Raw genomic sequence first — 27,867 nt, forward strand, 5'->3', positions numbered from 1 at the left:
GGCGCGAGCGGAAGCCGTGAGCCCGCCCCTTTCCGCGCCTGCGCAGAGGGCCCCGGCGTGGCCGGGCGCCCGCTGGTGGAGGCCGCGGTTGCTGTGGGAAACGTGGTGTCCCTCCCGCCCGGCAGTGTAGAGGAAGAGCGACCTGACCGCGTCGCCTTCCGAGAAGGAGGTCACTCCAGGAAGGGACGTTCGGCGGTTTTCTCTGTGTTATTTGCCTGGAGGCCCCCTCCGGGTGGCTGGTCGGGAACGGCTCGCCGTGGGGGGTGGGAGCATCCTGCCCGGCGCAGGGAGGAGCGGGGGCCTGCGGGCGGTCCGTCCACATGCAGGGCCCGCGGCGACGGAGAAGGGGACCGGCGCCCAGCTCCCCCGATTGCTTAGAATGTCCAGCTCTCGTTGGGTGCCGCTCCTGCGCCCTGGAACTTGACGTTTATTATCCGGGGAATTGGTACAATGCTGCAAGATGAGGCTTCCTCCCGTTTTGCAGAGGAGGCAGCTGCCCTTCTGTAAGATGTGACTCAATTTTATTCCAGAGAAATAGGCACTTCATATTCACAAATGTTTTGAGCCTTCTTTTGGGCTGGTTTTCTACCTATGGAACTAATCTTTCCTCCCATAGCCCAAATATCATAATAATAACGAATACTAAATAAAAATAGTGAATAATGACTATCATTTACTATGCTCTTACTATGCACTAGATCCGAGGTGCATACTCATCCTCGTTTACAAATGAAGAAACAGGCTTGAGAATGATTCAATAGTTTGTCCAATGTCATTTAGGTTGTGAGAGGTGGGATCAGGACTCATTCCCCACCATGCTGCTGAAGTGATCCGTATAAAATTATATTTTATTGCACTTACCATGTTTCCTTATAATATTGGGGTAAAAGCTGGCTTTAAGTCTGAATTGAAGGCAAGGCTTGGGACCTGTTTATCTCTCTTCCCATTGCTTAGCACAAGGCCTGATATAAATGTGCAATTCCAGTGTCTTTAATCACCAGTGAGGATCCAGGTCTCCAGAACAGTTTGGGTCAGCTGTGGGGAACTGGGTTGCTTTCACCAGGGGACTGACCAGTGCCCCATGGTTATTTTCCTTCCATTATCAGTTAAAATCTATATATATTTCTAGGCGATTGATTAGTCATTCAATAAATATGGGCTCCAAAATCCATATTGCAGGTGGTTGTTTTTCTAATTTGTCCTTATCTTTTAGTTTCCTTTCCCCTAAGAAGCCCTCCCATTATAGAAATTTATTGGGGAAGACAATAGTGCCGTTATATTCATTTTACACGTGTAAATTCTGTGCTTCAACCCAGAGTGTTTGGCTCCTTGAGGACACCGTACCTGCCCTGTGATTGTTAATTTCTTCCCTTGTGCTAGTAGCCGTGGAGTCAATGTCTGCCGATTGCTCGTTTCGGTTCTGCAGCCAGGCCGGCAGGCTCCGAGCAGCAGCACAGTTTGCCGTTGTGTCTATGCGATGGGAGGAGAGCATGTGCTTCCTCATTCCTTTCAGGTTATGCTGGTTGGGCAGAAACCTCAAATGACTCAATTTCTGAAGCAGTTTCTTTTAGTGATGGTAATTATTGAAGTCTCCATGTTCAGAACTTCCTCAGTGTTTTTCTTCTTCCCTTTTATATGATTTGGAAAAAAATGATTCAAGTTAGCTGTCCCGCTTCCATTCCGCTTTGAACTAATAGAGCCATCTTGTATATTTTTTAAATCACTATTCACAGGTCTTTTATTTCTCTGGAGGAGAAAATACAAACTTTCCTTGCAGTAATAAACTGTTCTTGAAATGTCTCTGTGGTTTCCCTCGGGATCGTTCCCGTGTGGTAATAGTCTTAGTTCTTCCTTATGGCCAGCTATCACACACACACCTCCCACCACATGCCCTGGGTATTCGTGTTCAGAAATGAAACATTTTCAAGAAATGCAGAAAACAGTGTACAATTCTTTTGCCTTTCGTGGTTCTGCAGAAACCCCCCTTCACAAGAGGCCTGTTGGAGCTCCTAGGACTCTGTGGTCCCTATATGCTTGGAATGCCAGGAGAATCAGAGAAGGAGGTGACATTTGGGGCAGAACTGCGCTATCGGGACATTTTTCTTTTCTCTGGACTGAGCCTTCTGTGACTTGTTGGGCTTTGGCCCAGACAGGGCTTAGAGTATAAAAGCTCCAGCCACTCCCAAGGGCCGCATAGCAACTCCTAGGGCCACATAGTAGCCAGCGAGTGGTGGGGAAACCACAGGATCTTGGGAAAGGGCAAGGACGAGCCAAAGTGAATTCCTCCTCTTCCCACCAGACAAATCTCTGAAATCCCAGGAAACTGAATTCACGTCTAGGCTAAGTTCCCACACTCTTTCCTCACAAGAGGGCAATTAGTTATACAGGAGAGGAAGGACTGGAGAGGAGATAAAATTAAAAACAAAATCCTTTACCTAAGTCCAGAGCCTTCCAATCAAATTATCAAGTGGGACAGGCAACAAATCTTGACTTTTGTCGTTAACATACAGCTCGCTTCCTGTCTGATGCTGCGGGATGTGGCGTTGAAAATCTGGTGGCATCTCAAGACCAGGACCAGCAGATACGCCAGCTTTCCACCCACTGGTAGCCTCCACTGGCCCAGAATGTTGAACCTACTTGATGCTGTTTGCCTTGCTTACATTGAAGTTTTAAAAATTCATTTGTTGGGGGGCTGGCCTGGTGGCACAGCGGTTAAATTCTCACATTCTGCTTCTCTGCGGCCCGGGGTTCACCAGTCCAGATCCCAGGCGCGGACATGGCACCACTTGGCAAGCCATGCTGTGGTAGGCGTCCCACATATAAAGTAGAGGAAGATGGGCACGGATGTTAGCTCAGGGCCAGTCTTCCTCAGCAAAAAGGGGAGGATTGGCAGATGTTAGCTCAGGGCTAATCTTCCTCAAAAATAAATAAATAAACAAAATAAAAATGCAGTTATTGTTTTCCAGTGCATTTCGTTAGGAATTTTAGCTATTTTTAGAAAACGGTGACACTATCACTGAAATAATTGTTTCCTCTCAGACACTGCAGTGGTCCATCACTGTTAGAGTTTGTCTAACATTCTCGTTAGCATTTTCCATATTAAAAGGCTCACTACGTAGTGAACAAGCACATCCTCAATATATCTGCGGTGTAAGGATTTGCCACCTGGGTAACGTTTGTCCTCAGGAATTGCTCTGATTAGATTTGTAGAACTTGGAGGCTGGTGGCCATGTAGCCTGCCTCTTGGTTTCTGCCTCTAACAGACATTGACTGGGCCCCTACAGCCTCTGTGATAGGCTCAGGATGCGCGCAGGAGAGCATCCAGCCCTCAAGGAACTTACTTGCAGGGGAGAAACAGATACCAAGCAGCCAATCATATGTTTACTTCCTTGTAATTAAACTAAGTGTTGGGAAAGGCGCTGATTGGTTGTTGGGATATCTGCAGTAGGGTACCACCCCGCCTGGGAGATCAGGAAGGTCTCTGCTGGGGAGGGGCCTGGGGATGGGAGACCTGAGCCCCTCCCAGCCCCCTCCCTGTCGCCCATTGCTGTCTCTCCTCTACCCCGTTTATTTCCTTGTTGGACATGCCCACAATTGTCTGGATTTGTTGCCTTGTTTATTGTTTGCTTTCCCCCTGGAATGGCAGCTCTTTGAGAATAGGAGCTCGCTCTGTCTGGTCACCACTGTACCCCTGCCCATAATGGCTGTCCAGAGTGGGCGCTCCTTGTGTCCTGAAGGGGTGAGTGACTGGCTGACAGCGAGAGAGGAGCTCCCAGTGGCCAGATGGCTCTGGAAGGAGTGAGCGTCAGGCTCGGAGGGAGATGAGGCCTGCAGGGGCTGGAGCGCGCAGGACAAGAGCCAGGAGCCCAGAGGAGGTTGGGTAGAAGCGACACGACCCAGACCCAGTTTATGTTTTTTCCGTCTCTCTGGCCGACATGTGGCAAGTGGTCTGGAGGCAGGCCAGGGTCCCTGTGGAGGAAATGTGCGTATAAGTGTTTGCTTTGGTTTTGTGATCTTTTAATCTCTACATTTGAAATTAAAAAACATTTCAAACAGATGGAATATAATTTCAACATGTATGTATTCAGCACCAAGATAGATGTTAAAATTTTGCCTCCTTTTTTAAAAAAGAAATAAAACATTACGGATCCTGGTGAAGCTCTGCACGCCATCTCCACTCTTCCCTTCTCCATCCCCACTTTACAGAGGAAGAAACTGAGGCACAGAGAGGTCCCGCCATGGTCCCCAAGGTCTCTTGGTGAGCGGAGGTAGAGTCTAGGTGTAGACCAGGTGGGCCAATGTACTCTTGTTTGGCAGGTTTTTAAGTTTTCCATAGATTGAATCATTCTGTGCACAACTTTGCAATTTGTTCTTTTCACGTAGCATTATGTTTTTGAGATTTATCCGTATAGGTCTATTTCATCTTCTAGAATCTAAACTCCACGAGAGTAGGAATTGTTGTCTCCTTCAATCACTGCCTGGCCAGAGTAGATGCTCAATAAAAATCTGCTGAGTGAATTCATTCTTTTTCCACCACCAAGCGGTCCATTGCGTTTGTGAGGCGGGTTCTCTAGGATAGATACCTAGAAATGAGACAGTTGGGTCCCAGGTAAGGGCATCCTTAATTTAGTAAAGGTTATTAGAATGACTTTCTGGAGAAGGTCTCCCAACAACTCGTCACAGAATGTTCCAGGTCAAGGCAGAGTAAAACCTCAACCCCCCAGGGCCCCATATGTCTTACCTCCACCTGGCCAGCTCCCCGACCTCCCTTTCTACCACCCTCACCTTCATACACTGATTCCAGCCAAGACACACACACCTCCTTGCTCCACGGGAGACGGGCCAAGCCCCTCCCCACCTCTGGGCCTGCCCCCTGCTCTCTCCTCAGTCCCCTCATGGCTTGTTCTGGTCCCTGCTCTGTGCCATCCACTCGCTGGGGCTTCCCTGCTCCCCACCTCCCGCCAATCTCCTCCCTCCCTACCCTGCTTTCCTTTTTCTTTATAACATAGGACCCTGGCTGATAAACGTGTACGTTGTATGGACAGTGTGTGTGCGCCTCATCAGGGTGTGTTTCACGGTGGCAAAGATTTTGTCCGTCTTAGCCACTGCTGTTGTCAGTGTCTTGAATAGTGCTTGGCACTTGGCAGACGTTGGTGCATAGTTTTTGAATGAATGAATAATTCCAGGGAGTTTCAAAAGTACAGACATGATGAAATAAATCGAAATTTTGTATTAGTCTTTTTCCGTAGCACTCATACATAATCATTATATATTTGGTATTTTAAGGATTTGAAATGCTTAAGAGAACTTAGCATACTAGTATCTAACGGGAACTTTGTGAGTCTAATTTAAAATGTGAAATCGAATTGAGTAAACTTGTGATTTTAGGTTGAGATCTTACTAAACTTATAAATAGTACTAGGATATTTAAGAGAACTTGAGATTCAAAATATTACAAGTTTAATTTATTAGATTTATAAGATATATTTAAGTCTGTCAGATACTGTCAGGTTTGTCAGATAACTGAGATACTTACAAAGTAAATCAAATATATTAAATTTGTAAGTGCAGTTTAAAATGGTGAAGAGAATTTAATTATATTGTCTCTAAAAAGACCTGTAAAAGTTGTTGTCAAAATTTGCTAGAGTTATAAAAAGAAAAATAAGATTTGTAAAATGAACTTAGTTTGAGGAAGAACAAGGTTTTTCAAATTTGTAATTTTCACTAGTCAAAAAAGAATTTTTCTGTTTGTTGGTGACAAAGCTCAGCCCTGAGCTAACATCTGTGCCAGTCTTCCTCTATTTTATGTGGGATGCCACCACAGCATGGCTTGACACGCAGTGCTTGGTCCACGGCCAGGATCAGAACTTGTGAGCCCCTGGCCACCAAAGCAGAGTGTGCGAACTTAACTGCTACGCCAGGGGGACGGCCGCAGGAGGTAATTTTCTAAAGCGCTATCCAGAGGTCGAGTACTACTATTATTACAGATGAGATAACCGAGGGCCACCGGGATCTGGGGAGGCAGGCCCTTGGATGCACGCTGAGGGACCCCAGCATCCCAGCTCCCCACCTCGGGCCGCTCCCTCCACCTTGGACAGCTGCCTCTCTGCCCACTGTCCCTGGTGTCCTGTTAATGGGTCTGGGGCTGATAACTAGTAATAGTAACTAACAATTGGCTGGGGGCAAGGTCTATATGCTGACTCCTACAAGCCCTCTGTGAGGTTGTTATTATCCCTATTACAGACGAGGAAACTGAGGCATGTGGTCCCCGAGGTCTCTGGGCGAGTAGGAGCTGGAGTCTGGACCCAGCCTTGCACTCTGAGCAGCGGCTCTCACGTCTGCCTCTCTGAGGACATCTTGGTCTCTCTGGGAGCTTCCTGGGGGCCTTGGTGGCCTGGGGTGAAGGTCACTCAGTCCACAGAGGAGGCGCACCTGCCACCTGAAATGCCCCCTCTCCGCGCCTGTCCCTTCCTCCCCGTCTCCCCCTGAATCTGGTGTGTGTCTCTGAGTGTGTGCCTTCCTCTCATCATTCAGGTTAACCAGGTCACCAGGTGCCCTCCAGCCAGGCTCTGTCCACAGGCATCCCAGGGAAGGCAGCCCACTTGAGAAGGACTGTCCTCACTAGACAGCCCGTGCGCGACTCTCACACAGTCAGTCTGCAAAGGAGCAGCCCGGTGTGAGTACAGTTCTGACCACAGCAGGAGATGCAAAAATGATTCTGACAAGAAGTTTACGGTCTGAGCGCCCTGGCAGGGGTACAGCTGTCATACACACCACAGCTGGTGACACCTGGAGAGCACAGGGAGGGAAGAGTCATTTGTGGCCGGAGTGGCCCGGGCCCCACAGGGAGATGACCTGTGAGCTCGGCCTTAAAAGGAAGCCCAGTCAAGTTCAAATCTGGCCGCTCCTGAGCACACGTGTCCAAAGAGGGCTTTTGATTTTCAAATTTTACATCTGTCACCAGAAAAGCTCGAGTCTGAGCCATTTTGAGGGACGGGGGAAGATGTCCACAAATGACCCTGGATGCATCTTTTAAAAGACATAAATTTTTGCTCACAGGGTGGCGTTTTAGAGCGGGTGAGGCTGGTGATCTCAGAGATCCCACCTGCCTTACTCAGATCCTGAGTACTAACACCTTCCTAAACTTCCAGGAGAAGGAGCAGGTAGACAGAAACACACTGTCCGGGGAGGTGCCCTCCGTGCGCAAGCGTTTTCATTTGAACTGTTTTGTTAAATTTTAACAATTGGGAAACTTGGAAAACTGCGCTACCCACTTCCTGGCGTTCCTCAAAGGAAGGGTACAGAATTTGTACAGAAACCCCAGTGATGCTGTAGGGTTACCACCACGGAGGCTGCGTGATTGTGTGCTGTGATGTGGGGACGACCCCAGGGCTGTGGTGCCTGGTGGGCTGTTGGCCCCCATTACAGGGCCCGGAGCTATTTGAAGTCTTTACTTCCAACCTTATTCTGTGTGTTGATTCATCCCAGCTTTGCCTTCTTCCTGTTCTCAGCCAGCACGTCTGCCCTGGCCTCCCTGGGGCTACTTCCACCTCTGCTGAGGGACCTGGAACCAGAGCCCCAGCTCATTCCAGCTCTGTGCCAGTTATCTCGCCACCAGCCGTGTCAACATCACTACACTTTTGCATTAGGTCGATGAGAGATGGAGGTGCAAGTGTTTTTTTGTTTGTCAATCTGGTGTGCAAATATATATATATACATATGCATATGACGTAATATACTTGTATAATATATAACGTGTGTATATATAGTTGCTGTTTTAATTTTCTTTTTCTTTAATTTTCGTTTTCTTGATAAGCACATTTTAATACGTGTGCTGACCTTTTACATTTCTCTTCTGTGGCTTGTCTGTCTGCCTGTTTTTCTGTTCTGTATCAATCGTAAACCCCTTTTGGAGAGCAATTTGTCAGTTTCTAGCAACACTTTAGAAGTATACATTCTTTGACCTAGAATTTGCTTCTAGAAACTTGTCTTACAGAAATGCTTACACATGTGCACAAAGATATACACGCTAGGATATTCGTTGCAGCAGCTTACAATGTGGGAAAACAGGAAATGACAGAGATGTCCATCGCTAGTGGAATGGGTAGGTAAATTACAGTATTTTCATACTATACAGTGCCCCCAAAATGAAGACCATCTATGTAGTCACAGAAAAAGCATAATCCAAAGTACTCAAGAAGAAACTTTATCTCTGCCTGAGCACCACGTGCTCGGTGTTCCCCTCTGGGAGGACCGTGCTGGTCAAGGGGAGGATGGAAACTTCCTCTGATGGTTCACTCTGTGCTTTTCTGTTAGTTTTCATCTTCTACAACACAAATTATTTGTGAAGTACTTGTGTTCTAAACAATTTTTTCAAGTAAAAAATATTCTATCTAAAGCCCTGCCACTTCAGGTGTGGTCCAGGGACTGGCAGCATGGCATCGGCTGGAGTAGGTTGCAAACGCAGAGTCTCGGGAGGGTCCTCAAGCCTGGACGCACAGCCCCCTGGAGAGCTTTATGCCCACGCTGAGGCGGGCCCACCCTGGGGTTCCTGATGGGCCTGGGTCTGTGGCAGGGCTGACCCTCTGCTCTAGCGTCTGTACGTGTACAGGTCAGCAGCGCGAGTGGGGCTGTGGGTGCCCTCCCAGAGGCCCAGGAGAGCCAGGGCAGGCCCTTGGGGCTGCTCTGTGGGTGTGGGGTTTTCGGCTTCCTGTTGGGTTTTCTGTGGTGTGGGATCTTTAGACCGCTGGATCAGTGAGCCCACTTTAAGCCAAGTCCTATCCTGAAAGACTACGTGTCCACACAGGATCACTCAGGAGTTGATTAACTGCATTTTAAAAACCTCCTCTAAGCACTTTGACGTTTCTTTCAATAGCAATCTCCCCTGGACATTATTTCTCAACATGAGGTCCACCACTTCAATGCCACTGCCACTGCAAATGGGCTGGTTCACCCGGGTCCAGTCTGGCCTGCTGGTGCTCTGATTTTGGGGGTGTGTTTTACGTTTTCCCAGATCCCAGAAATAGCCGAGCGTAGGTCTCATGTGAGGAAGGAGTCATGAACATTTTAAACAAAGCTTAGTCCCAGCATGCCCACTCCTGCGCGCACACGCTCTCCACATTCTTTGGGAAGCCCCAGGGTGTCAATTCCAGGAAGGTGTGTCTCACAGATGGAAATGTTTTCCTCATGCCTGAGGCTGTGCGGTGCAGGGTGTAACTTTGAAAATCCTAGATACCCTGCAAGATTCCACCAAGACTGAAATTTATTATTTTCCAGGAAATGTCCTCGGTGCGGTGATACAGGGCACAGGCTGTGTGGTGGGGGTCGGGGGAGAGACAAGCAGAAACAAAAGGCTGGCGGAGTGTGTGTAAGGCACTAAAAGACAGGGTCTGATGTCCTTGGAGCAGATGCGCCGAAGTGTAGGGTTCCATCCGGGGGTGGTGGCAACAGACATGGCCACAGACACAGGTGTTAATTGAGTCACATCTTCATCCATTTATCCATCCGTCCATCCATTCCTTTATTCAAAAAGTATTTATTTAGTGAACAGGACCGAAGAGTCTGGGCCCTATCAGTGTGGGATACGAGGAAGGGCTTCAGCTCAGGCCGTGGGTGGGGGAGGGGAGACTTTGAACCCAGATTTGGAGTGGGAAGCATCAAGGACAGTCTCCTGGAGGAAGTGACACCCAGGCCAGGCCCTGATAGCTGAGCAGGAGTTATTCTCCTTGGAGAGCCCAAGAGATGAGGTGGCCGGGGTTCCAGAAAGGGTGTGGCCCCTGCAAAGATCTGGAGGGGTCTTAGAGACCAGTGGAAGAGCTCAGAGGGAAGTCATGCCAGGCGGAGCAACTGGAGATAAGGAAAGGGACAGCACCGTGAGAAGGGCCCGTTTGGGGATGGCGGGGAACTCCACACAGCTGAAACAGGAGTGGCCAGGTGCAGGAAGGGGAGGGGAGGGGCTGGAGACAGGCCGGGCACTTCTGCAAGAGCCAGAAATCGAAGTCTCAGGCTGAGGAAGGGGGATGAAGGGTCCCCAACGAACAGGCAAATGGGATGCAGCAGAAGGTTAGGCAACAGCCGGACTCACTTGGAGGGCACTGAAGTCCCAAATCCATCTCCATCTGGGGTACAGCCTGCACGTGCCCCCCTCCCCAAGCTACAGAGGAGATGCAGGTGGGCGGGCCCCAAGTGAGCATTGTCCTGGAGGTCCCCACTTTGTACAGCCTCTGTTCAAGTACCACCTCTCCCCCACCACCCGCAAATATTTACATCCTGTTTATGCCGAGGCCTCCCAGGGCCTCCGTTTTCATGAATAAAATATGAGTTCCTAGGTCGAGCCAAGAAGGGAAGAAACCCCCACCAGCTGGTGGGGACCAGAGGCGGTTTAGTGTTTCGGTTGCTGTTGCCTCCCGAGTGACATTTGGAGGAAATTGGAATTAGCCGGTCAAGGTGACCCGGGCCGGGAGATTTGGCATTTTCTATACTCTCTGGTGTTCCTGGAACTAAACTGCTTGCAGGGCACATTCCCCAAGCTTTAGTCACAGGGCTGTTTCCTGAGAAGCTCTGACTTTCACTAGTTCATCCTTCCGAAATGTTCTAGTAGAGTCAGAGCGTTTCACAGCTGAGCAATGACGTAGCTTGACGCCCTCCTTTCAAAGATGAGGAAACAAGGCTCAGAGGACGAGGGCTTGCCCAGGGCCACTTGGCTATTGGTGATGACCTGTCAGGGTTCCATGTCACCTGATCCAATATTCTTTCCACTGCATCACACTTCCTGCAAGTGCAAAATATTTAAATTAATAGACTGTATTTTCAGAACAGTTTTGGATTTACAGAAAATTAAGTAGATAATAGAGAATTCCCATATATCTATCCCCTTTCCTGGCACACAGTTCCCCCTATTATTAACATCTTACATGAATGTGGTACATTTATGACAATTAGTGAACAAATATTGATACAGTATTATTAAAGTCCATAGTTTACATTAAGTTCACTGTTTTTTCTTTCTTTCTTTTTTTTGGTGAGGAAGATTGGCCCTGAGCTAACACCTGTGCCAGTCTTCCTCTATTTTGTATGTGGGACGCCACCACAGTATGGCTTAATGAATGGGGTATAGGTCTGCACCAGGGATCCAAACCAGTGAAGCCCTGGCTGCTGAAGCAGGGCATCTGAACTTAACTACTATGCCTCTGGGCCAGCCCCTAAGTTCACACTTTATGTTAAACAGTTTTATGGGTTTTGACAAATGCATAATGTCCTGTATCCACCATTATAGTACCCGAAAAATCACCTGTGCTCCCCCATTCACTCCTTCTGCCTTCCCTCCCCCACCAGCCCCAGGCAACCACTAATCTTTTTACTTTCTCCCTGGTTAGGCCTTTCCCAGGGTGTTATAGAGTTGGCATCCTATAGTAGGTAGCCTTCTCAGAGTGGCTTCTTTCTCTTAGCAATATGCATCACATCCATTTTTTTAAGTTCCCACAGAAAATTCCCCATGAGTCATGGTGATCTTATAGGTTGGTGAATATTTCACATTCTTTGTCCAAATCGTGGTTCTTCCAAAGACGTGGAAAATTCCTGGAAAACGACACAAAATTCTTCTTTAATTACAATTATAGAAGGATGCAGCTTGGTGCCTGGACTTGCTTCTTTGAGCCTCACAGTTTTTTTTCTCTCTCGCTTTCTTTTTAAAAAAAATTTTCTGACTAACAATAATGTACAACTGAAATCTCACAAGGTTGTAATCTATCATAACATTAATAAAAAAAATAAAGAGCTTCTTTAAGGCAACGGAAAACAGGATTGAAACGAAAAAACAGCTCACTAATTGGGAAAAAATATTTACAAGCCACTTATCCGACAAAGGATTAATCTCCATAATATACAAAGAACTCACACAGCTTAACAACAAAAAAACAAACAACCCGATCAAAAAATGGGCAGAGGACATGAACAGACATTTCTCAAAAGAAGATATAAATATGGCCAATAGACACATGAAAAGATGTTCATCATCGCTAATCATCAGGGAAATGCAAATCAAAACTACACTAAGATACCACCTTACACCCGTTAGATTGGCAAAAATATCCAAAACCTAGAGCGACAAATGTTGGAGAGGTTGTGGAGAAAAAGGAACCCTCATACACTGTTGGTGGGAATGCAAACTGGTACAGCCACTAGGGAAAACAGTATGGAGATTTCTCAAAAAGTTAAAAATAGAAATACCCTATGACCCAGCCATCCCATTACTGGGTATCTATCCTAAGAACCTGAAATCAGAAATCCCAAGAGTCCCTTGCACCCCTATGTTCATCGCAGCATTATTTACAATAGCCAAGACGTGGAACCAACCTACATGCCCAGAAACTGATGATTGGATAAAGAAGATATGGTATATATACACAATGCAATACTACTCAGCCATAAAAAAAGACAAAATTGGCCCATTCGCAGCAACGTGGATAGACCTCGAGGGTATTATGTTCATCGAAATAAGCCAGTCAGAGAAAGACAAACTCTATATGACTCCACTCATAGGTGGAAGATAACATATAGACAAGGAGAACTGATCGGTGGTTACCAGGGAAAAGGGGGGGTGGGGGGAGGGCACAAAGGGGGAAGAAGTGTACTCACAACATGACTAACAATAATGTACAACTGAAATCTCACAAGGTTGTAATCTATCATAACATTAATAAAAAAAAAAAATTTTCACACCTAGATAAGGAGAACAGCTTAGTGGTTACCAGAGGGGAAGGGGGTAGGAGACGATGGAAGGGGTAAAGGGGCGGACACGTATGGTGACAGATAAAAACTAGACTATTGGTGGTGAACACGATGCAGGCTATACAGAAACTGAAATGGAATAATGTACGCCTGAAATTTACACAATGCTATAAGCCAATATGACCTCAATAAAGTAATTTAAAAAAAATAGACACCAAAGGTAAAAACAAATTTTTTCCACCTGAATTTTGTCTCATGAATTTTTCCTTCTCACTTCGTCCTGCTCTCTGGTCTGACCGGGCTCTGAAATCTCGGTGGGGCGTGGGCTCCGGAGACGTTTTGTTTCTGTGGACGTCGAGTGTTTTCCTACACCGGGCTGTGTGCTAGAAACCGTTTCCTGCAACGCTTTGTTTAATCTCTACAAGCCGTTAGTGAAGAAGTCTTTACTCCTGTTTAAGCCGGAGGGAACTGAGTGAGGCCCTGAGCCCCTTGCCCCAAGCCAGGCAGCCGGCTAGTGCCTCAGGGGGGCCTTGAACCCCATCCCGGGCCAGCCCAGGCCTTTAAACCTCCGCTGCTTCCTTGGGCAGGTCTTCATTTTAATTTTGATCCAAATAAAAACTGTCTCAAATTTCCCTGGTTTTCAGACTGGCGTGACAGAGTCAGTAACCTGAAGAAATACTTTTTATGGGAAAGAAAGTTCTGGTTTAGAACTGCCGGCGGAAAACAAAACAGGAAGTTGAACATTCCCGGCTTGGATGGACCATCTGGACTCCACTAGAGTTAGTCCTGCCAGAGACCGGGCTGTGCGCACCCCACCCTGGGCTGAGGGGAGAGAGGAAGGGGCTCAAGGTGGGCTGGATCTGCCCTCCCTCTGGGGTGGGAGTCAGGGTGGGGGGCGGGCGACATCCGAGCTGAAGCCAGGGCAGGGGAGAGAAGGAGAAGGTGAGCGCAGACCTCAGGGCTGTGGGTGGGATGAGTCAGCCTGGGGGCGTCCGTCTCTGGAGAGCCCGCCTGGCTGGGGCTGGGTTGGCCCTTGCTATGACAGGCACTGGAGTCACTCTCTCCCGGGGAGCCCGGTCCGTGTGCAAAGCCCTGGTAATCCTGCTCTGTGAGAGCATAATTACCGACCCCTACAAGTACTTACAGGGCACCAGGAACTATGTGAAGAGCCCTAGAGAAAACACCGTTTCATTTTGCTCCCCCAGAGAGGGAAACTGAGGCACAGAGCAGCGAAGGTCATTGTCTAAGGTCACACAGACAGTAAGCGGCAGGACTAGGATTCTAAGGGTGGCTGATGGTCCCCAGAGGCTGCGCTGCTTGGCCTTACAGCCTCTCTCTAGACAGACACCCCAGCCCTCCTGTGTGTCTGCTTTCCCAGGAAGTACCCATGTAGATGTGGCCCTCCAGGACCAGTTCAACTGACCATCTTAGCAACTGAGGAATTGAGTGATTTTTTGAGAACTGAGGCCCCTTGTCCAGTTCAGGCCGGTTGAGACCACCAATCCATCAGCCGGGGCAGGGCAAGTGCTCAGCAAGTGACCTTTTTGATGTCAAGGAGCTGAAAACCCCACCCTCAAATCCTGGTGATGCGGCCATCTTGTGAACATGTGTCCTGTGAGGAGCCATGAAGCTGGACTACGCCTGCGCAGATCGTCAATTTCCTCGCTCTCCTCACCTCCAGTCATCTATCCCCGCACTTCAGACCTCCTTGCCCCCTGCCCCATAAATATCCCTGAGTCCCTATTTTCAGGGAGGCCATCCGAGATTGATTTTCCTGTCTCCTCGCTTGCCTGTCTTGTGATGAAATCCTTTCTCTTTGCAAACTCGGTGGCTCGGTGAGTGTGGTAATCATGCAGCCGGCAAAACAAACTTGGTTGGGTAACATCCGGGACCAGGTCTGAGGTGTCATTTCATCTCCTACATGAGGCAAAAAAAGGAGGAACAGGGATGAAGGGGCCCGAGTGTCTGTGGCCCCAGTGTGGTTGGACGGTAGGAAAGAGCAGGAAGGAGTATTCTGAAGAACCAGCAACAGCCATGGGAGGGGGCTTCCTGGGGAAGCAGGATTCATGGATTCTTTCCCAGGCCCGGGCTCCTTGGGCTCAGGCCTCAAGGCTGAAAAGCTGGGGGGGCCCGTGGGGCAGTGCCCTCGCCACCCTCCACAGGCCCCCATCCAGGCAAGCATCACAGGGAAGCTGAGCCATCGGGCTAGAGGACAAATGGCCACATCCAGATTTTAGCAGACAGCTGGGATGTGACCCAGGTGGAAGGCAAGTCAAGGGGGTGCTGGCAGGGACCCTCACCTCCTGCTGGGGCCCCGCTGCTGCTGGGAAGGTCGAGGAGGTGAGGCAGGGCAGGCTCAAAGGGCACTGGGCACAGGTGGCCTGCCAAGCCAGGCCCACGAGCAGGGCCCAGGGGGCAGGAGGTCAGGCACCCGCAGGGACTGGTCCCTGGATCTAGGTCTCAGACTGAGCCGGCTGCGTGCAGCCGTCCACGTGTGAGCAGCCTATCTAAGTGGAGGGGCTTCACTTCCTACGTCCCTCTGCTTCCAGGCAGCTCTTTATCTTCTGGAAGCCTGCTGTGGGTTTCCCCATCTCGAGATCTCCAGAAGCTGGATCTTTCCAGAAGTTCCCTCTTTCATAAAATGAGGAAATTGGATTGAAATATTCCAAGGTCCTATAACATTCCAAATACTGTGAATTTGGTGTTGTTTCTACATTGGTTATTTAAGGCAAGTACTAAGCTTTACTAAGTTACTTTCCTTGGAAACTTGGATTAAAAATATATCTGCATTTTAAGTGCATAACCAGAACTTGTTATTTACCAATATTCTGAAATTACTTTGCAAAGCAAAGAATCATTTTGTAAAGGGAATCAACTTAATTTTATCTGGAAGAATAAAAAAGCGGCTACAGAGGAGAGCCATCCTGGAGCCCGGCCTCGCAGCGTGTGCTGACCAGGTTGTGACCGTGCACTGGCACCCTTGGGTGGCGTTTGCCATACTGTCACTGATTTTGTTTCTCTTAACCTTTCTGGGTTTTGTTCTTGTTGCAAAAGATTCAATTATTAAAGCACTGAGCACTATATGTTTATTTTATTAACTACTGAAAATGTGTAACATTAATCTCCATGGCCATGAGGTCTTTGGTTTATGATAATTTGCCCAAGAAATTTTCTTTAAGGAAAAAAATTGGCCCTGTAAGGGGGAGGGCATTCTATGTTGGGATCCATATGCGGCTTCTTTTGGACAAAGAGCCATGTTGCTAAAAAGTCAATGGCACCAAAGAAAAAGATGATCAATTTGAGTACATTAATAGTAAAAACTTCTGGCCATTCCCAGACACGATACACAAAGTCAAATGGCAAGCCACAAACCGGAAGAGGTCTTGGCAGTTCTTGCAACTGATGAAGGAATTGTACCTCGGATAAGTAAACAATCCTGCAAATCATCAAGAAAAAAGCAAACCACCCAAAAGAAAGTGGGCGAGTGCACGGATAAGCGTTCACAGAAGAGAGTCACAACCCGCAAGCTTCTGCAAGAAGCCCGACCCCATTCGTTGTCAGATTTTGCTGGTTTGTCTGGTTTTGTTTTTCACAATGACTGGACCAGCAAAAATGAAAGGATCTGAGGAAACAAAGTGTCATCATGGATACCGGACAGAAAGCACTTATCTTCTGCTGTGGGAATGGACATAGGAAGAACCCCTTGGGAGTAACTTTGATGTTGTGCAGCAAGGTGAAGGCACATGTCCCCCGGACTCAGTAATTCCTCCAAGATGTGCAACCGGGAGACAGCGGTGCAACGAGCACCACGAGGCGGGGGCAAAACAGCAAAAATAGATCAAAACCGAGGAAGACCCCAAAGTAGAAACAACCCAAAGTTGCATCAACAGGAGACAGGGTGAGTACGCTGAGGGACGGCACACGCGGAACCCTGTGTGCCCTCGTCTATGTGGACGGGTCCCCGACGACGTGCTGGGCAGTGCAGGCGACTCTCAGAATGCCTGGAGCTCCGTTCTGTGGACGTGCAGAACAAACGCAGCATTGTCCGAGGGGTTTGTACATAGAAAGCAAAGCAAAGCAAAGGAGGAAAACCAAATTTGAGAAAGCGGTTACCTCTGGGGAGGGGACAGGATGGGGCAGTGCCTGTAGGGGCTTCAAAGGTCCTGGGAACGTTATTTCTTAAGCCAGGTGTGCTTAACATAGGCGTTCTTTCTCTTTTCTTTAAGTTGCCTATAGATGTGCTTTAGATGAGTGATATTTTATAATCAAAACCAAAAGCATTTCCCACACACCTCCCTACCCAACCATCTTATGAACCAAGGACCAGAGTGGTGGGGGTAGCAACCTGCCCAAAGTCACACAGGGAGCTGGGGGCAGAGCCCAGGATTCCACCCCTGGCCCCACCCTGATCCAGAGGCCCCCATCCTAGCCCCACGCTGACCCTCAGACCCCGCCCCCACTGTAGGAACAGTTCCCTCTGCGTTTCCCTCACTCACACATGATGCTTTCCTTCTCTTCTGAAGCCAGGTGTGTGCGTTTTCCACACCAAGCAATTCTTTGCCACACCAGCCAGGTGTCCTAGAATTTAATTCAATTCTGAGGGGCCGGCCCCGTGGCTGAGTGGTTAAGTTCATGCGCTCCACTGTGGTGGCCTGGGGTTTCTCAGCTTCGGATCCTGGGTGCGGACATGGCACCGCTTGTCAGGCCACGCTGAGGTGGCATCCCACATGCCACAACTAAGAATATACAACTATGTACCGGGGGTCTTTGGGGAGGAAAAGGAAAAGAATAAAATCTTTAGAAAAAAAATAATAATTCCATTCTGACACTATCTACCCAGAGTTCGTGTGGACCCCACAGGTTAAGGGCTCAGTCCCCCAAGACTGCCTCTGTCTCCCCACCCCTCAGACGCCAGTCACAAGTCCAGGTTGTCACCTGGGCTGAACCAACCCACTGCATATCGGAGGTTCCCATGACCCCCTCCTTGGGTTCAGTCATTTGCTAGAACAGCTCACAGAGCTCAGGGAAATACTTATTTATGTTCACTGTTTTATTACATGATAAAGGATATGATAAAGGATACAGATGAACAGCCAGATGAAGGGATACAAGGGCGAGGTCTGGAAGGTTCCAAGAACAGGAGCTTCTGTCCCTGTGGAGTTGGGGTGCGGCACCCTCCAGGCACATGGACGTGTTCACCAACCTGAAAGCTCTCCGCACCCCTGACTACTGGGGTTTTACAGAGGCTTCACCACGTAAGTGGGATGGATCCTTAACTCCATTTCCAGCCCCTCTCCCCTTCCCAGAAGATGATGGGTGGGGCTGCACGTTCCAAGCCTTTAATCACGGTTTGGTCTTTCTGGTGACCAGCCCCCACCCAGGAGCCCACCAAGAGTCACCTCATTAGACAGAAGATGCTCCTCTCACCCAGGAAATTCCAAGGGATTTTGGAGCTCTGAGTCAAGAACTGGGGTCAAAGACCAAATATCAGAACAAAAGATGCTCCTAGTCCTCTTATCACATAGGAGTTTTAGGAGTTCTGTGCCAGGAATGGAGATAGAGACCAATATACGCATTTTCTGTTTCTCACAACCACTCATCCCCACCCTGATGTAGAGACTCCTCCCCCACCCAAAGACTCCCCTGCTGCATCCCACCCCCACCCTGGCCCCAAAGCCCTGCTGTGACCCTGGTCTGGGGGTTTCCAGGAGGCTCCAGAGAGGAGTCAGTGACTGGGGAGTCAGTCACATGGGGGTCAGTGTGCAGATTCCAAACCCAGGGCAAAGGGGCCAGAGGGTGAAGCAGTTTCCTGCTGGGGAACTGTCCCTGGGGCACCTTACTTGTGGGGAGAGGCGGCCTTGAGCCGGCCCCTGGCTCTCTTCTCTGGGCCTCAGGCAGACATCTTTGTGGCCAGAAAACTCGGGAGACTGCAGCTCAGGCTGGGCGTGGGCAGGTGGGCCCCTGCGATTCACTGGGTGGAGGATGCTGTTTGGGAGACAATGCTGGGTGGCCTCTTGCAGATGATACCTGAGGCGGGCTCGGTGAGCCGAGGAGTCGACAGAAAGATTTCTTGGACTCTCAAGGTCTGGCAGTAGTGGTCTTTTATTCAGAGAATAGCATGGAGTAGCATGGAGACAGGACCCACAGGCAGTAAGAGCTGCAAACATGGGTTGACAGTAGGGCTAAATTTAAGGCATAGGTATGTGAGTTATCTCTTTACAAGACAAAAGAACGATTATGTAAAAAAAAAAGTTGTTAAAATGGTGTCAGTGTAAGTGGGATCTGGTTATTGGGTGGTCCTATAACTTTGGATAGGAATCAGATGGGCTCAAGTCAGGATGTCCTATGCTTCCTGGAGGATGATATAGATTGGTACGTAGGGCAGGGCTTCTCCCCCTGGGACAGGGGCAGCCTCGATCCTCATCAATACCCTCTTAATTTGTGGCAGCCCCTCTGACCTCCTCCGGGGTCTCAGGAATGTCAAGTTCAGTGTCTGCTGAGAGGACAGGGTTGCAGGGAGGAAGAGGATCATGCAGGAGGGGCTGTGGGATCTGGCTCCTGTCAGCATCCTTCCTGCGCAGACTGGGAGCACCCTCGGCTGACGCAGGGCCCCAGCCCTGTGACTTTGTGAGGAGTGCTGGAGCGGAGCTTGACCAAAATAGAAAAAGGAGCAGCGGTGGTGTGATGGGGAAACCGAGGCAGGAGGCAGTTAGGTCTCCTGCCCAGGGCCCCAGGGAGGGTTTGTGCAAAGGCTGCTTTCAGCTCTCCCAGGCTGGAGGAGAGGAGCCAGCCGCTGATGACATTCACAGACACCCTCCCTCCTGCCAAAGACAAAGAAGGCTCACGCACCCGCCCCCCCTTCCTTGCTCAGTCTTTGATCTGAGCTGACGCTCCGGGCTGACATCTCTGCTTCTGCCTCTCCTGGCTCAAGTAACGTGAAAGGACCATGTGACAATGCTTTGCACAGAAGGAGCCCCACTACCCTGAGTTTCCTGGCACACGGGCCCTCTTCTGAGCCCCACAGCTGAGGGTTAGACGTGGCCCCGTCAGAGCGCAGACGGCTTTTCACTGGGTCTCTGTCCCCGTGTGTGGAGGCAGAGCCTGTCATTCCCATTTTGCAGACAAGGACACTGGGATGTGAGTCCCTCATCCAGGGTCATGCAGCTAGTACACTGCATGCAGCTCGAGGTCGCACCAGGTCTGTGGCCTCCGGAGCCTGTGCCTCTTTCTTCCACCACACGCCTCCTCCCCAGCACCACTTCTCTCAAGTGAAGGGTGTACAGGCATCACTGTTACCGTGACCGGAGGGACGCCCGGCCGGGTGCTCCCCACCCCTGATGAGGACCCCTCGGAATCATCCCTCTTTACGGCACCACCTTCGGATGCAGCCTCCAGAGGGCCACCGGACGGGTGTGAGATTCTAACACCACATCCCTCCAGGAGCAGGGGGAGAATGCAGATTTCACAGAAGGCAGCAGGCTTGGAAGAACAAGTGTGTCCTTGTCCCCGGCCCTGCCAAGCTGGGCTAATTACCGCTCAGGCCACTGGGAGCTTTTTCCCAGGCAGCTGAGATCCACCCTTCACCCCAACTGTAGGCATCAGTGGCTGGGGACCCTCCTCTTGCTGGGAGGAGGTGGGAGCCCAGAATGTGAGGGTCCTGTCCTCAACAACTTGCTCTTTCTCAGCCCACACCCTGCCAGGAGTTGAGGCCATGTGGCTGAGCCACCATACTTGCTTCAGGCTCCGTCCACGTGGCCACTGCCCAGCCTCTCCTCCCCAGCCGCCTTGCTCCTCCCCCGTCACCACACTGGCCCTGTGTGGCCTGGGGAGCCAGGCTTCAGGTCTAAAATTCATGTCCCTCCCCTGCCTAGAACCCTTCAGGGCTCCCTATTGCCCTTAGAAAAAAAGCCCAACTCCACAGCCCAGCTGCATGAGGCCCACCCCGACCGAGGCCTGCTGCCCCTCCACCATCATCTCAGCCCCGGCTCCCTGGTGCTCTGGTGGCCTGAGCTCTTCAAGGTTCCTCCCAGTATCACCTTCAGGCTGCCCCCTCTGCCTGCCACACTCTTATCTTTCAAGACACATCTGGGCTGTCACCTTCCCCAGGAATCTACCCTTGGCCCTCCACATTAAGAATTAGATGCGGCCTTGGGGCTGGCCCGGTGGCACAGTGGTTAAGTTCACATGTTCTGCTTTGGCAGCCCGGGGTTTGCAGGTTCGTATCCTGGGTGCGGACATGGCACTGCTTGACAAGCCATGCTGTGGTAGGCGTCCCACGTATAAAGTAGAGGAGGATGGGCATGGATGTTAGCTCAGGGCTAGTCTTTCTTAGCAAAAGGAGGAGGATTGACAGCAGATGTTAGCTCAGGGCTGATCTTCCTCAAAAAAAAAAAAGAATTAGACGTAGCCCAGAGCACCCTGCCCATCCAACTTCAGCAGAGCTCTTTCTGCTTTATAGTGTATGTATGTATCTGTGTATGTGTGTTTTCAAAGGAACTTTGTAGCCACACACTGGGCAGAAAAGGGGCTAAATGATTTAAAAGCAGTAAAAGGGGTTTTGTTCCTAGGACACCAGTAGTTTGAATATGAGCTCTGACTTTGTATATTATACTTACGTGGACCACATCTGTGGAGTGAAGGGGCAGTTTATGATTGATGAAGCCACAGGGGTAAGCCATAGGGAAAGGAGGCTGCTGTTTTTAGGAGGGCTGATGGCTTCCCTAATGGTACTTTATCTAATGGTGCTTTAGCTTTCCTTGCTGAAAAGTGACAGGCGTTGGACAAATGCCCTCCCAGCCTCTCCTCAAACATCCGGCTTACAGACACTGGGGGCACAATGATACCCAGGGCTTAGGGGGCCCCAGAAGGTGGGGGGCAGGGCATGGAAGTGTTGGTCCAAGAAAAGCCAGACTGGGCAGTGCAAGTCTATCAGAAAGCCGAGGTGGCCGAGAGCCTGGGGGTGGGGGGGAGGGGCCAGGAAAGTCACCCACCTGGGCCTCTAGGCCAGAGTGAGTCTCCTTAGGACACTGGTTCCCAAACCTTCCAGGAACATCTGCCAACCTGGACCAAGCATTCCTCCGTCAGCTGCAAAGTGGTGAACAAAACAAGAATTTTCCAGAAGGCCAGATTTATTTAATTTAAAGGGTTGTCCTTTATTCCAAAATGATGCTCTTACCTTTACTGAGTGCTAAAACGTCCTTCCTTCATGGGAAATGATGGCAATAACAGTCATTTTCCCAGAGTCTCTTCCTGGTAAAATCACAGCCTGGTAACATTTTGTCAGTCTCTGGTTTTGTGTTTGGGCGGGGGTCACTGGTGACTGGTGTGACTTCTCAGAAGGACCCGAAAGACCCCAAAGAGACGTCCCCTGAGAAAGTGCAGCCTTGTGAGGGGCAGGCAGCCCCGGAGGGAGCAGGCCCAGCAGGCAGTGTCCCGGGGAGAAAGGCACTGGCAGCGTCCCCAGGCCAAAGGCTCTCGGAGACACGGAACAAACCTACTTCCAGGGTGTGTCACCACGCAGCCAAGTGACGCAACACACAGATGTGCAAACGTGGGGACTGGAGAGGAGGGGTAAATGAGGAACAGCAGCTGTGAAGGAAGGCCTGGAGGCTGGAAACCGAGCGCCCACAGAGGAGTCCTGTGGCCAGCACCTTCTAGAGACTTCCCTGGGCAAGAGGAGGCGGGACACCTGCAGCCCAGCTCAGGACCCAAGGAGGAAGTGACCCCCGGGGGGTGGAGGCCACAAGCACCTCAGGCCTCTTCCCCGAGGATTTCCACCCCAGCAGCAAAGTCTTGTGACACGTGTCCACCTCACTCTCAGTGAGCGTGGGTGTTGTCCACCCACAGAGGGGTGGCCTCCTCCCTCTGCGTCACCCCGTTTCCAGGGCCCCCGGCGGAAGAAGCCCATTCGGGAGACACCCACGGAGAAGCAACCCACCTGATCAGGCCTCAGCTGAGGATTGGTGTCACCTGTGAAGCCGGTACCTGAGGGTTCCTGTAAATGTTCAATAAGAACATGATGACCCTTCGACCTTGTTCCCAACCCAGACACACATGAAAAGATGTTAACGTTGTTAATTTGCTGTTTCATTGTTTAACCTGAGGGGTGACTCAAGGGTCACAAGGATTTACGAGATTGGTTGTTTTGGGGGGTTTTTTTTGAGGAATATTAGGCCTGAGCTAACATCGGTGCCCATCTTCCTCTACTTTATATGTGGGACTCCTGCCACAGCATGGCTTGACAAGTGGTGCATAGATCCATGCCCAGGATCGGAACCAGCCAACCCGGGGCCCGGAAGCAGAGCTGCGAACTCCACCACTACACCAGGGGCTGGCCCCTATGAGCTTGTTTTGCAAAAGAAAAAGAATGCCTTTAAGGAGGCTACGACCACCAGAGAACCAGCCCCCAGATGACCCCAGAAGTCCGGTTGCCCGGGGTCATATCTGAGGTGAAAGAAACACAGACTTCCCCTTCGTTTCTCCAAAACTCCTCCTGCCGAGCCCCTTAGCTCTGTAAAACTCCCTGCTTTCTTCGTTTTTTTTTTTTAAAGATTTTATTTTTTTTCCTTTTTCTCCCCAAAGCCCCCCAGTACATAGTCGTATATTCTTCATTGTGGGTCCTTCTAGTTGTGGCATGTGGGACGCTGCCTCAGTGTGGTTTCATGAGCAGTGCCATGTCCGTGCCCAGGATTCGAACCAACGAAACACTGGGCCACCTGCAGCGGAGCGTGAGAACTTAACCACTCGTCCACGGGGCCACCCCCTGCTTTCTTCTTTTCTTAAGGCAGATTTGAGAGAACCTATCCCCCAGCATCCTTGTTTTGGCCAATTCGAATAGCAGTTTCTCCGTCTCCAAGCACTGACGTCTCAGTGTTTGACTTACTGCACAACAAGCACACGAACCTGAGACCAAGAGGTTGGGTATCACCTAGACTGTCAAGCGGCCCTGCTGCCCACTCACGGCCACCACTTCATCTGAGAGGCAGGAACCGTAGGGATTAAGACACTGGCTCTGGCCCTGGGCAGCCCGGCTCCCACACAGCTGCTCCCTACCTGCCGAGTGAAGCTGGACGAGTTTCGGACCCTCCTCTGTGGAGGGGGCAGGTAACAGGCCCTGCTCACAGGTGTCCTGAGAATGACATGAGTTTATAGGATCTCAGGTGCTTATAACAGTGCCTGGCATACAGTAGGCCATAAACGCAGCACACCGTGGGCACTCAACATGTGCGCGTGGAACTGGCACATCGTGTACAGCATCTCCTCCCGTGTCACTCAGTTCAGTCACCCTGGGGAGGAGGCAGGTCTCCCACATCACCTGACCCAGATCATAGAGCGGCAGGGGCAGAGCTCGGATTGGAGTTCAAGGTGCATCTCCCTGCCCTCTCCTCGCCTGCGGGAGAGAGCTCAGCTCTGAAGCCCGGCAGCCTGGCTAGCCTTGCACTCACGAGCTGTGCGACCTTGGGAACGTCCCTTAACCTCTCTGTGGTTTCCTCCCCTCTAAAACGACATAATAATCACGCCAGCTCTTAGAGTGGTTGTCGAGGATCACAGGAGTTAATACCGAGAGACTAGATATAAAAACGGACGACGGCCAGACGATAGATAAAAAAAAATCGACCAGGCTGGCCCTGTGGCGCAGGGGTTAAGTTCACACGTTCCGCTTTGGCAGCCCGGGGTTCGCTGGTTTGGATCCCGGGTGCGGACATGGCACTGCCTGGCACGCCATGCTGTGGCAGGCATCCCACATATAAAGTGGAGGAAGATGGGCACGGATGTTAGCTCAGGGCCAGGCTTCCTCAGCAAAAAAGAGGAGGACTGGCAGTAGACGTTAGCTCATCTTCCTCAAAAAAACAACAAAAAAAGAATCAAGCCACGATCTGCAGCCCCAGTCCAGGAAGGCAAATGATAACTCCTAAAGCAATCAGCCCCAGATGGCCAAGACCCCGTCATTAACTGCCAGCTTCCCAAATTTTTGCATCCACTTCCAACTTAAGACCAACCGGAAAAGGGCAGATGTGTTCCCCTTGCCCGTCACAGAGATGGTGTCCATCCCGCTTCTACTCGTCCCGCCTCCAGCTGCCTGTGCCAGCAGCCTCCGATCGCTACCGTGCCTTCCCTTTTGCCCACTCTGAAGCTCTCCCGCTCCTGCCCGCCTGAGAGTCTGCCCAGCGCAGGGATGGCGGCTAAAGCCCTGGCTGCAGCACGCTCTGAGTAAACTGCCTTTGATCCTTCTCATCTGAGTGGTCTCTGTTTATTTCCGCCATCCGTACAAAGTTCTTAGCTTGAGACCTTCCCTATAATAATGTTACTGCACAAAATTGGGGTTCTACCCAACGTGCATAAAAAAACTGATTAATTACAGCATCAGCTTTTGGGAAAACAAGTCAGCTTTATTTTGTGAGATCTATCTGCGAGGAGGCAGGGGCACATTGCTCTCAGATCTGTCTCCCTGATCCAGGGCAGAACCCCAATTTTATGCAGTAACAATAAACCCTCAGAAATGCCAGCTTTTGTTCACTCTGCAAGCCCTTAGGAAATCAGAGAGGCTGCATGGGAAAAGCCCCCGGGACCTTGAAACCCCCAATAGGGTGAAGCGCCAGGTTACCCAGTAGCAGAGAGCTTCCTTCCTGGGCTCTCTCACCAGGGGCTCCACCAACCAGAGGGAGGGGCCACGACTGGGCTCAGGCGGAGTCTGAGCATTTGAAAGTCAGGGTGTGGCCTTCGGAGTGAGGCCTCAGCCGATATCTCCATGGCGATGTCACTCCCAGCTCAAGGCCAAGACAACACCAAACCATCCTATTTTGTGTTTTTAACAGAAACACACACCCCAACAATCCATGGCTTTGGGTGTAAGTTTCTTTTGTTCTAGAACTCACACAGGCTGCTTGCAGGAGAATGCAGAAAAGAGGAGAGGAAAGTCCCACGGACACCCCACCCAAAGCCCACCACGGTTACCAGCTTCATCTCAACGTTGAGATGCGTGTCCATCATTTCATGACGTGCATTTTTAATTGGCATAACACAAGAGTGTTTCCCATGTTATTACAAATGCCTTGTAAACAGCAATTCGGAGGCTATAAAATAACCCATCACGTGGCTGTCTAGTTGGTCCTAAAAACAAATAAACAATAGAAAGCATCTCAGAGAGGCAGCGACCTGCAGGGCAGCCAGGCCTCTCCCGTGGCTGCCATACCACAGGCCCCCGAGAGCTCTGCCCGGCCCCCAGTCATTCGTACTCTTTCCATGAAAACCCCCCTCTTATGGGGCTGCCATCACGGCAGGCTGGTGTCAGCAAGAAAATGGCCAAACCAGCACTTTCTGTGGAGACAAAAGGCCTGGGTGAGAGGTCGCCTGGGAAGCCCCCTCCCTCGTCCTCCCCACCTACCCCCCATCCCCAGGCCTAAGGCCCCGGGCATCACGCCCAGCTCCACCCTCCACATCTATGGCATTCAGTTGGCTGCAGGAAGCTGAAAACCCAATGTACACCTCAACAAGATAGAATCGCAACCTGTTCTCACCTGAATAAGCCTGGCAGCAGCCAGGGCGGAGGGGGCTCCTCTCCTGTGGGTCGTCCCTCTGAGGCTCTGCCCCTTGAGTTCAGGTGAGGGGAAGCTGGGACCACACATGCACTGCTGCTCTGAATAACACCATGGGCTGTCAGGGAGGGACGGGGCCCTGGGGGTCAGGGGTGGGCAGAGGGCAGGAGGGGCCCGCACAGCACAGGTGAGCTCAGGAGCCTCACAGCGCCTGGTAAATCCTTGCCTTTTTTTGACCTCAGTTTCCCCTTCTGTGCAAGGAGGGGCCGGGACCAAATGATGGCTTAGTTTCCAAAAAAGAACTTTCTTGGTCCACCCCTGAGGGGCTGAGGGGATGAGGTCCCGGGAACTTTGGCTGTTTTCTTGGTTCCAGAAGCCTCCGGGTCAAAGAAGGGAGAGGTGCCCCCAGGGCCCAGGCGCCATTTGGCTCAGTCAGAAATCCCCAGGTGGGTGACACACCCTCTGCTGCACCCCACCTACAGCTGTCTTTTCTGAGCTCTCTCCCCTGCCCTAGAACCCAGGTGCACAGACCAGGAGGGACTTCAAGGGGTCTGTGAACTACCGGAACCCGTCTGCAAAACTCTGCGTGTGTGTGTGTGTGTGTGTGCGTGTGTGTATGCACACATGTATGTGGGTAAGCATAGTGCATGTTTCTGGGGAGGGGCTCCACAGATTTCAGTCTCAAAGGGGTGTGCGCCCCTAAAAGCTTAAGAACCTCCTTTGCTGTTCCCCCTCCCCCACGAGTGGCCAGGAGAACATTCTGAATTGCTTCTGATTGGGTCCCACCTGCTTTCCATCATCAGGACCCCCAGGGCCTTCGCAGCCATCCTGGGCTCCCCGCCACCACCCACTAATTCCCAGGGAGAGAGGAGTGTGGCAGACGCCTAGGAAGAGAGCGACCTGCAGAAGGCGCGCCCTCCGCTCTCTGTGCTCCCTCTGCTCTGCAGGGATCGAAGGCACTCTTAGAGGTCACCCCCTCACGGGGAAAACCCCACTCCTCGTACCACTCAAGTCCTTCTGTGACCTTGCTCTTGGAGAAAAAGTTCTTATTTCTTGAATGCTAACTGCGTCTAGGCACCGTTTGTTCTCAGCACTTCACAGATTGACATATGGAACCTTGACAACCTTCAGAGGTAGTCTATTACTGGCTCCATTTTATAGATGGGAAACTGAGGCCCAGACTGTGCTGCCCATCAGCTGGTGGGTGATGGATTCTTACCCCTGCACTGTGCCTTGGGTCTTCTCTCTTAACAACCAGACCGCCGTCCATCCCAGTCACGAGGAACGACCGGCTCCCCGTTTCCTGAACACAGCCCTCTCCACCTCAAATCCCCTCCCTTCCCATCAGGTTGACACCTCCTCCGGAAGCCTGCTCTCCTCCAGGCTCACTCTGCACCCTCCTCTCCCAGCTTGATCTTCAGGTCTGGCTGTCCCCACCAGCTGGGGACCTCCTCAGGGCGGCCCAGTGCCCACCTCCATCATTGTACCTTTACATGTTGGCTGAACTGAAGTGAACACTATCCCCAGTGTACAGGTGGGGACCTGAGTTCCAGAGGTTAACTCATTTCTCAGAGATGATGGACACCAGGCAGTGGAGGGATGG

General features: G+C 50.7%; 1 long non-coding RNA gene across 1 annotated transcript; it reads right to left on the minus strand.

Moving 5' to 3' along the window:
* Positions 1-7,777: 7,777 nt before the first annotated feature.
* On the minus strand, positions 7,778-27,525 carry LOC103556008 (uncharacterized). The gene is made up of 9 exons (XR_011524415.1): positions 26,247-27,525; positions 25,684-25,839; positions 22,667-22,723; positions 21,905-22,096; positions 21,720-21,813; positions 17,226-18,886; positions 12,971-16,743; positions 11,361-11,577; positions 7,778-10,771 (listed from the first exon to the last, which is right to left on the minus strand). It is a non-coding gene; the product is annotated as an uncharacterized lncRNA (long non-coding RNA).
* Between the last annotated feature and the right edge of the window lie 342 nt (positions 27,526-27,867).

Source organism: Equus przewalskii, chromosome 12 (genome assembly GCF_037783145.1).
Source record: "Equus przewalskii isolate Varuska chromosome 12, EquPr2, whole genome shotgun sequence".
Classification (NCBI taxonomy): domain Eukaryota; kingdom Metazoa; phylum Chordata; class Mammalia; order Perissodactyla; family Equidae; genus Equus; species Equus przewalskii.